Below are 6,557 nucleotides of genomic sequence, written 5' to 3'. Positions count from 1 at the left end.
ATTTATTAAACAGATCAGTAAAATTTGGCAAATAATTTGTTAATTTAACTTATGCAACTGTGATATATTTATCAACTATAATTATGTTTATAAACAAAATGATCATTCTTTTTTTTTTCATTCTTATCATATTCAAAATGTCTGTGCTAGGGCAATTGCCTATATATGGGCAATGATCTGTGGTGTAAAAAAGTAAATACCCTTTCTTCTTATTTCACACAAATGACACTGGAAATCTGGCAAGTTAAAGTCAGTTTTTATGAATGGTTTTGTCAGATCTTGTTTTGTAATGTGTCAGCTTCCTATAAAATCCATTTGTCTTCTGATGCAACATGCAACAATTTGTTTAACACATATTAGCAGTAGTATCTATACAAAGCACAACTTCCATCCATAGTTTTTCTTGCCGTTGCTCTTGTAGTCTCAATAAAACACTACTTTTATCCATTTATTTAATAGTATATAAAAAATCTGATCTCAATATATAAAGTTACTTTCTTCTGTTGAGTACCTATCAAGCACCTTTGTATTTACTCATCTGAACATATTGTAGCAAAATGGAAAGGTTTTCACCAGCCATCCTCCTGTTGAGTTTGAGGTGGAAGATACTTTAAAGACACAAGACATACAGATGGCTAACAAACACATGATAAGATGCTCAACATCATTCATTATCAGATAAATGCAAATCAAAACCACAGTGAGGTACCATTTCACACCAGTCAATATGGCTGCAATCCCAAAGTCTACAAGCAATAAATGCTGGAGAGGGTGTGGAGAAAAGGGAACCCTCTTACACTGTTGGTGGGAATGCAAACTAGTACAGCCACTATGGAGAACAGTGTAGAGATTCCTTTAAAAACTGGAAATAGAACTGCGTTGTGACCCAGCAATCCCACTGCTGGGCATACACATCGAGGAAACCAGAATTGAAAGAGACATGTGTACCCCAATGTTCATCGCAGCACTGTTTATAATAGCCAGGACATGCAAGCAACCTAGATGTCCATCAGCAGATGAATGGATAAGAAAGCTGTGGTACATATACACAATGGAATATTACTCAGCCATTAAAAAGAATACATTTGAATCAGTTCTAATGAGGTAGATGAAACTGGAGCCGATTATACAGAGTGAAGTAAGCCAGAAAGAAAAACACCAATACAGTATATTCATGCATATATATGGAATTTAGAAAGATGGTAATGATAACCCTGTATGCAAGACAGCAAAAGAGACACAGATGTACAGAATAGTCTTTTGAATTCTGTGGGAGAGGGAGAGGATGGAATGATTCGGGAGAATGGCATTGAAACATGTATAATATCATATAAGAAATGAATCGCCAGTCTAGGTTTGATGCAGGTTATTGGATGCTTGAGGCTGGTGCACTGGGATGACCCAGAGGGATGGTACGGGGACAGAGGAAGGAGGGGGGTTCAGGGTGGGGAACATGTGTATACCTGTGGCAGATTCATGTTGATGTGAGGCAAAATCAATACAATATTGTAAAGTAATTAGCCCCCAACTAAAATAAATAAATTTAAATTAAAAACAAACAAACAAACAAAAGAAGAATGAAGCTAGTGACCAAGAAGGATCTACTTTAATAAATAAATTTTTAAAAGGAATAAATCTAGAATGTGACAAAAAGAATATCACTCTTTAAGTCAACTGATACAACCAAGACCTTAAAAGTGCACACTGAGGTGTTCAGTTCAGTTCAGTTCAGTCGCTCAGTCGTGTCCGACTCTTTGCGACCCCATGAATTGCAGCACGCCAGGCCTCCCTGTCCATCACCAACTCCCGGAGTTCATCTAGGCTCACGTCCATCAAGTCAGTGATGCCATCCAGCTATCTCATCCTCTGTCGTCCCCTTCCCCTCCTGCCCCCAATCCCTCCCAGCATCACAGTCTTTTCCAATGAGTCAGCTCTTCGCATGAGGTGTCCAAAGTACTGGAGCTTCAGCTTTAGCGTCATTCCTTCCAAAGAAATCCCAGGGCTGATCTCCTTGAGAATGGATTGGTTGGATCTCCTTGCAGTCCAAGGGACTCTCAAGAGTCTTCTCCAACACCACAGTTCAAAAGCATCAATTCTTCAGCACTCAGCCTTCTTCACAGTCCAACTCTCACATCCATACATGACCACAGGAAAAACCATAGCCTTGACTAGATGGACCTTAGTCGGCAAAGTAATGTCTCTGCTTTTGAATATGCTATCTAGGTTGGTCATAACTTTTCTTCCAAGGAGTAAGCGTCTTTTAATTTCATGGCTGCAGTCACCATCTGCACTGATTTTGGAGCCCCCCAAAATGAAGTCTGACACTGTTTCCACTGTTTCCCCATCTATTTCCCATGAAGTGTTACCCAGTTCCTAATCTGACATCTGCTAGTGAGGTTAGCAGTCCTGATGTTCTCCAAAGCATTATCATTGTCGCCTCTTATTTAACACTTTTGGTGAGCATGCTGAATATTATCACAGCATTTTAAGCATAAACAAACACAGTCTTTCTCTTGCAGACATCTGAACAATCTCTGCAATACCTCTCTGGACTCCTACTGTTCTTTCTTTTAGAGGTTGAAGACCACTGAACTAGAAGTCCTTTCCCTTGGACAGAATATTGGGAAGTAACAAAAGGTGGTCAGGTCTATCTTCATTCTAACCCCAGAGCTCTCAGTGCCCTGGATGCCGCTAGCCAACCACGAGTTTCAACAATGTATTGTGACCCAAGAGGATGGCCTGGCCCAGCAGCCTGCACGTGTCTCTTCTGCAATAACACACCTAATGAACCATGTTCATGTGTGAGACCCACTCCATTGCATGAACCCAGATGTTTTAGTAGGTGTGTGGCTTGCTTCAACTAAGCTGGGACTATATACAGTTTCTAGAGGACTGACCGTAACTCCATCTTTTGTCTCTCACCAGCCCAGCGGGTAACCACGTGTCATGAAACTGTGGTGAAGATCCAGAGTACTGGAATAGATTGGGAGTCTGGGACTAACATGTATGTACTACAATATTTAAAACACTTAAAATAGATATGCTAGACTCTTCCTTGGTGGTCCAGTGGTTGAGAGTCCACCTGCTGATCAGCAGGGGACATGGGTTCAATCCCTGGTCCAGGAAGATTCCACATGCCACAGGGCAAATAAGCCCGTGAGCCGCAACTGCTAAGCTGGTGCTCTGGAGCCTGTGAGTTGCAACTACTGAGCCTGCACATCAAGAGGCTCTGCTCCACAACAAGAGAAGCTACTGCAGTGAGCAGCCTGTGCACAGCAACTAGAGGGCAACCACCACTCGCTGCAGCTAGAGAAGGCCCGCACACTGCAACAAAGACCAGCACAGCCAAAATAAATAAAATAAAAAATAAAAATACTTTAAAAAGTAGAAGACCAGCAAGGACCCACTGTATAGCACGGTGAACTCTGCTTAATATTCTGTAATAACCTAAATGGCGCATGGGGATGATCCAGAGAGATGATATGGGGTGGGAGGTGGAATGGGGGTTCAGGATTGGGAACTCATGTACACCCGTGGCTGATTCATGTTAATGTATGGCAAAACCAATACAGTATTGTAAAGTAAAATAAAGTAAAAATAAAAATTAAAAAAAAACCTAAATGGGAAAAGACTTTGAAAAAATAAATACATATATAAGTGAATCACTTTGCTGCACATTTGAAACTAATACAACATTGTTAATCAACTCTGCTCTGTCATAAAATAAAAGTTTAAGAAGAACCACGGTGTTGGAGGAAGGGCAGAAGTATTACTGTTGCCTATGGCCCACTGTTAGTCTGGAAAAAGTACTTTGAGAACTTGCTCCTCAGCCCATGCCACCTGTCCCATTAAATAAAAGAGGGAAAGAAATGACATGGGATGAAAAGCAACAGCAAGACCCGAATGTCTCTCAGGGGTATTGTGCTCACTGGACCTTGACATATATTCCCACCAGATTCTGGCACCTCAGTGAAGAGAAGGCGTGAGGGCCTAGGTCAGGCAGATTTGCTCAGAGAGAGTCATTTTCATGGCTTTCTGAACTGAGATCTGGGAACTACAAGCACCTTTGTGACATTTCTTTCTTAAGCACATGATTACCCCAGATAAGAAGGGTCTGGAGGCTGAATTCTGGGGCTGGGAAGTAGGGTGTCCTGTTTGAGTAGGAAGAAACTTCAGTGATGGTGGTGAATGGGGTCACAGAAGTGGAACTGGGTCATGATACTTTGGGGACACCCCTCTCCTATTTCTCTCTGGATCTTTTTTTCACAGCCTCCCAAACCACTCAGATCCAGGGTCTACCTAAGAGGAAATGTCCCACCTGGTGTCTCTTCGAGGAAGTCTGCTTAAGGAATCCAGATTCCTGGGAACTTCTCAGAGCCGAGGCTGGAGGCATCAACAAACACCAAGAAGTTCTGGGTGCCAAGACAAATAAGCTTTATTTTTGCACACTGAGAAGGCTTTGAAGAGCAGACTTTGTTGCAGTATTTGGATCTTCTCGACCTAAGACCAGAGCTAAGGCCAGGAGGTGCGAGATTTTTGGGAAAAAGAGAAATCCATCCCAGCAGCTTAATTCTGGAGGAGAGGGAAGAATAAGACCGAGAAGTGACATTGGCTCTGGACTGGTCCTTGGCTGTGGCTCTTTGGATCCTCAACAGTTGCAGGTCAGCTGTAGTCCCCAAAACCGTGGCAGCAACTGGAACATCCAGCAAGCTCCACGTCTATGCAGCTGGAAGGCTGGGGCTGGCGTCGGGTGTTGCTTGGGAACCGATGGGATAACAGAGAGCTGCAGCCTCCAAAGCCAGAAATAGAGCAGCTGGAGACATAGTGGGTGCGGGCGGGAGGCAGGCAGGGAGCAGGGGCCTGAGGGGCCTGAGGGGCCTGAGGAAACTGAGGAAACTGAGGAACCTGAGGGAAGCGCTTAGGTGGATATTTGGAGAGGCTCTTGGTGGGGAGCTGGTACTTCTGCTGGTTTTGCTGGCAGAACATCTTGGAGAATGTTCAGTTGCTCTGTAAAGCAATGCAGATATTCCAAAAGTTCAGTGAATATAAACCTCATTTGTATCAGTATTTTCCCCAGAGTCTGAAGTTCTGTGATTGATTCTATGGCTCCAGGGCCCATATCTTTATAGCAGAGTAGCCCTACTTTCCCGGCATAGGGGAAATCAGCAGTGGGTAAGTTAGACTTTGGTAACACCTTCTCTAGGTGGCTAAGTGGTTAAGAATCCACTTGCAATGCAGGAGACATGGGTTCAATCCCTGGGGTTGGGAAGATCCCCTAGAGAAGGAAATGGTAACCCACTCTAGTATTCTTGCCTAGAATATTCCATGGACAGTGGAGCTGGTGGGCTGCAGTCCATGGGGTTGCAAATAGTCGGACTCAACTGATCTTAAACACACACACACACACACACACACACACACACACACACACACACACACCCCTTCTCTGACCTGTTCTGGTTCTCCTAAGTCTTCTGAATTCAAAGGCAGCAATGTTGAGCACTAGATAGTTCCCCAAATCTTAAATATTTAAATAACATTTTCTGGTTTAAGAACCCGAGAAACCACATGTTCAGCCTGAGCCCATGGTCATACTAACTGGTTTCATCATTTGCCTTTTTTTCTTTCTTTACATCATGGGCTGTGCCTTAAGCCCTGTATGACTATCTCTTGTCTTACAAAGTAACCACCCCCGACCCTGGCCCAATTTCTTGTTACCATTTATTCCCGCCCCCCCCTCAGGATGGCTTCTTCTGAGCCACCTCAGTGATTTCCATGAGCCTGATTGTCCTTCAGTTACGAGGTAGTTCCCATTCTCTCCAACCTGGAGTGGCTGGTTCAGTTGATGTGTGGCAGTCCTGACCCTCCCCAAATTGCCATCAGTTCAATGAAGACACTCACCTTGTTCTTCTTACCTCAGGCAAGTGATGGTATATCAAATGCAGTGAGGAGACAGCGTGATCTGAGGCCTTTTATACATATCCTGCCCCCAACTCAAGGGAATGAGCCACGGTCATGTGAAAGCTGCTCCCAACCAGGTCTTTATGGTGACCATTTCCCACATTCCAGGGACCCTGTCACTGTGTTACCCTGGGTCATTACTGGATGCTCATGAACATCTTTCCAGAGCATCCTCCCCACCATAAACCCTGGAAGTATTTCCATAAAGATGAGAAGATTGTGATTTCCAAGGGGTTTATAATGGAACAGAACAACCCGGGGATTGAATTTTATGGAGGAATCCAATGCATGCTTGAGATGAAAATCTGAAGCCGCAAATGTTGGGTCACCCAGGACATATGTAGGAGTTTCTGAAAACTCTGTTAACAGATTAGGGACCAGTCGTCCAAGCAGCCTGGGGCCACAACCAAAGGATCGGTGTATCTGATTCAGATCCCAAAGTGTCTAAAACATTGACCAATGATGTGGCTTCGTAGAAGAGCCCACCTGGACAAGATTTCAGGCCACTTCCTACCCTTCCACATGGATGACAAAACGGAAAGCCAGAGAGGATGAAGGCGATGCTCTGAGTCTTACCGAGTCTGAACGAGAAACCA

General features: G+C 43.8%; 1 long non-coding RNA gene across 1 annotated transcript; it reads right to left on the bottom strand.

The window, feature by feature from the left end:
- Positions 1-1,584: 1,584 nt before the first annotated feature.
- LOC101122906 (uncharacterized) lies at positions 1,585-5,949 on the bottom strand. Its single transcript, XR_006060726.2, has 2 exons — positions 5,902-5,949; positions 1,585-5,007 (listed from the first exon to the last, which is right to left on the bottom strand). It is a non-coding gene; the product is annotated as an uncharacterized LOC101122906 (long non-coding RNA).
- Positions 5,950-6,557: the final 608 nt, after the last annotated feature.

This window comes from Ovis aries, chromosome 1 (genome assembly GCF_016772045.2).
Source record: "Ovis aries strain OAR_USU_Benz2616 breed Rambouillet chromosome 1, ARS-UI_Ramb_v3.0, whole genome shotgun sequence".
NCBI lineage: Eukaryota > Metazoa > Chordata > Mammalia > Artiodactyla > Bovidae > Ovis > Ovis aries.
This window is presented reverse-complemented; position numbering and strand designations above follow the sequence as displayed.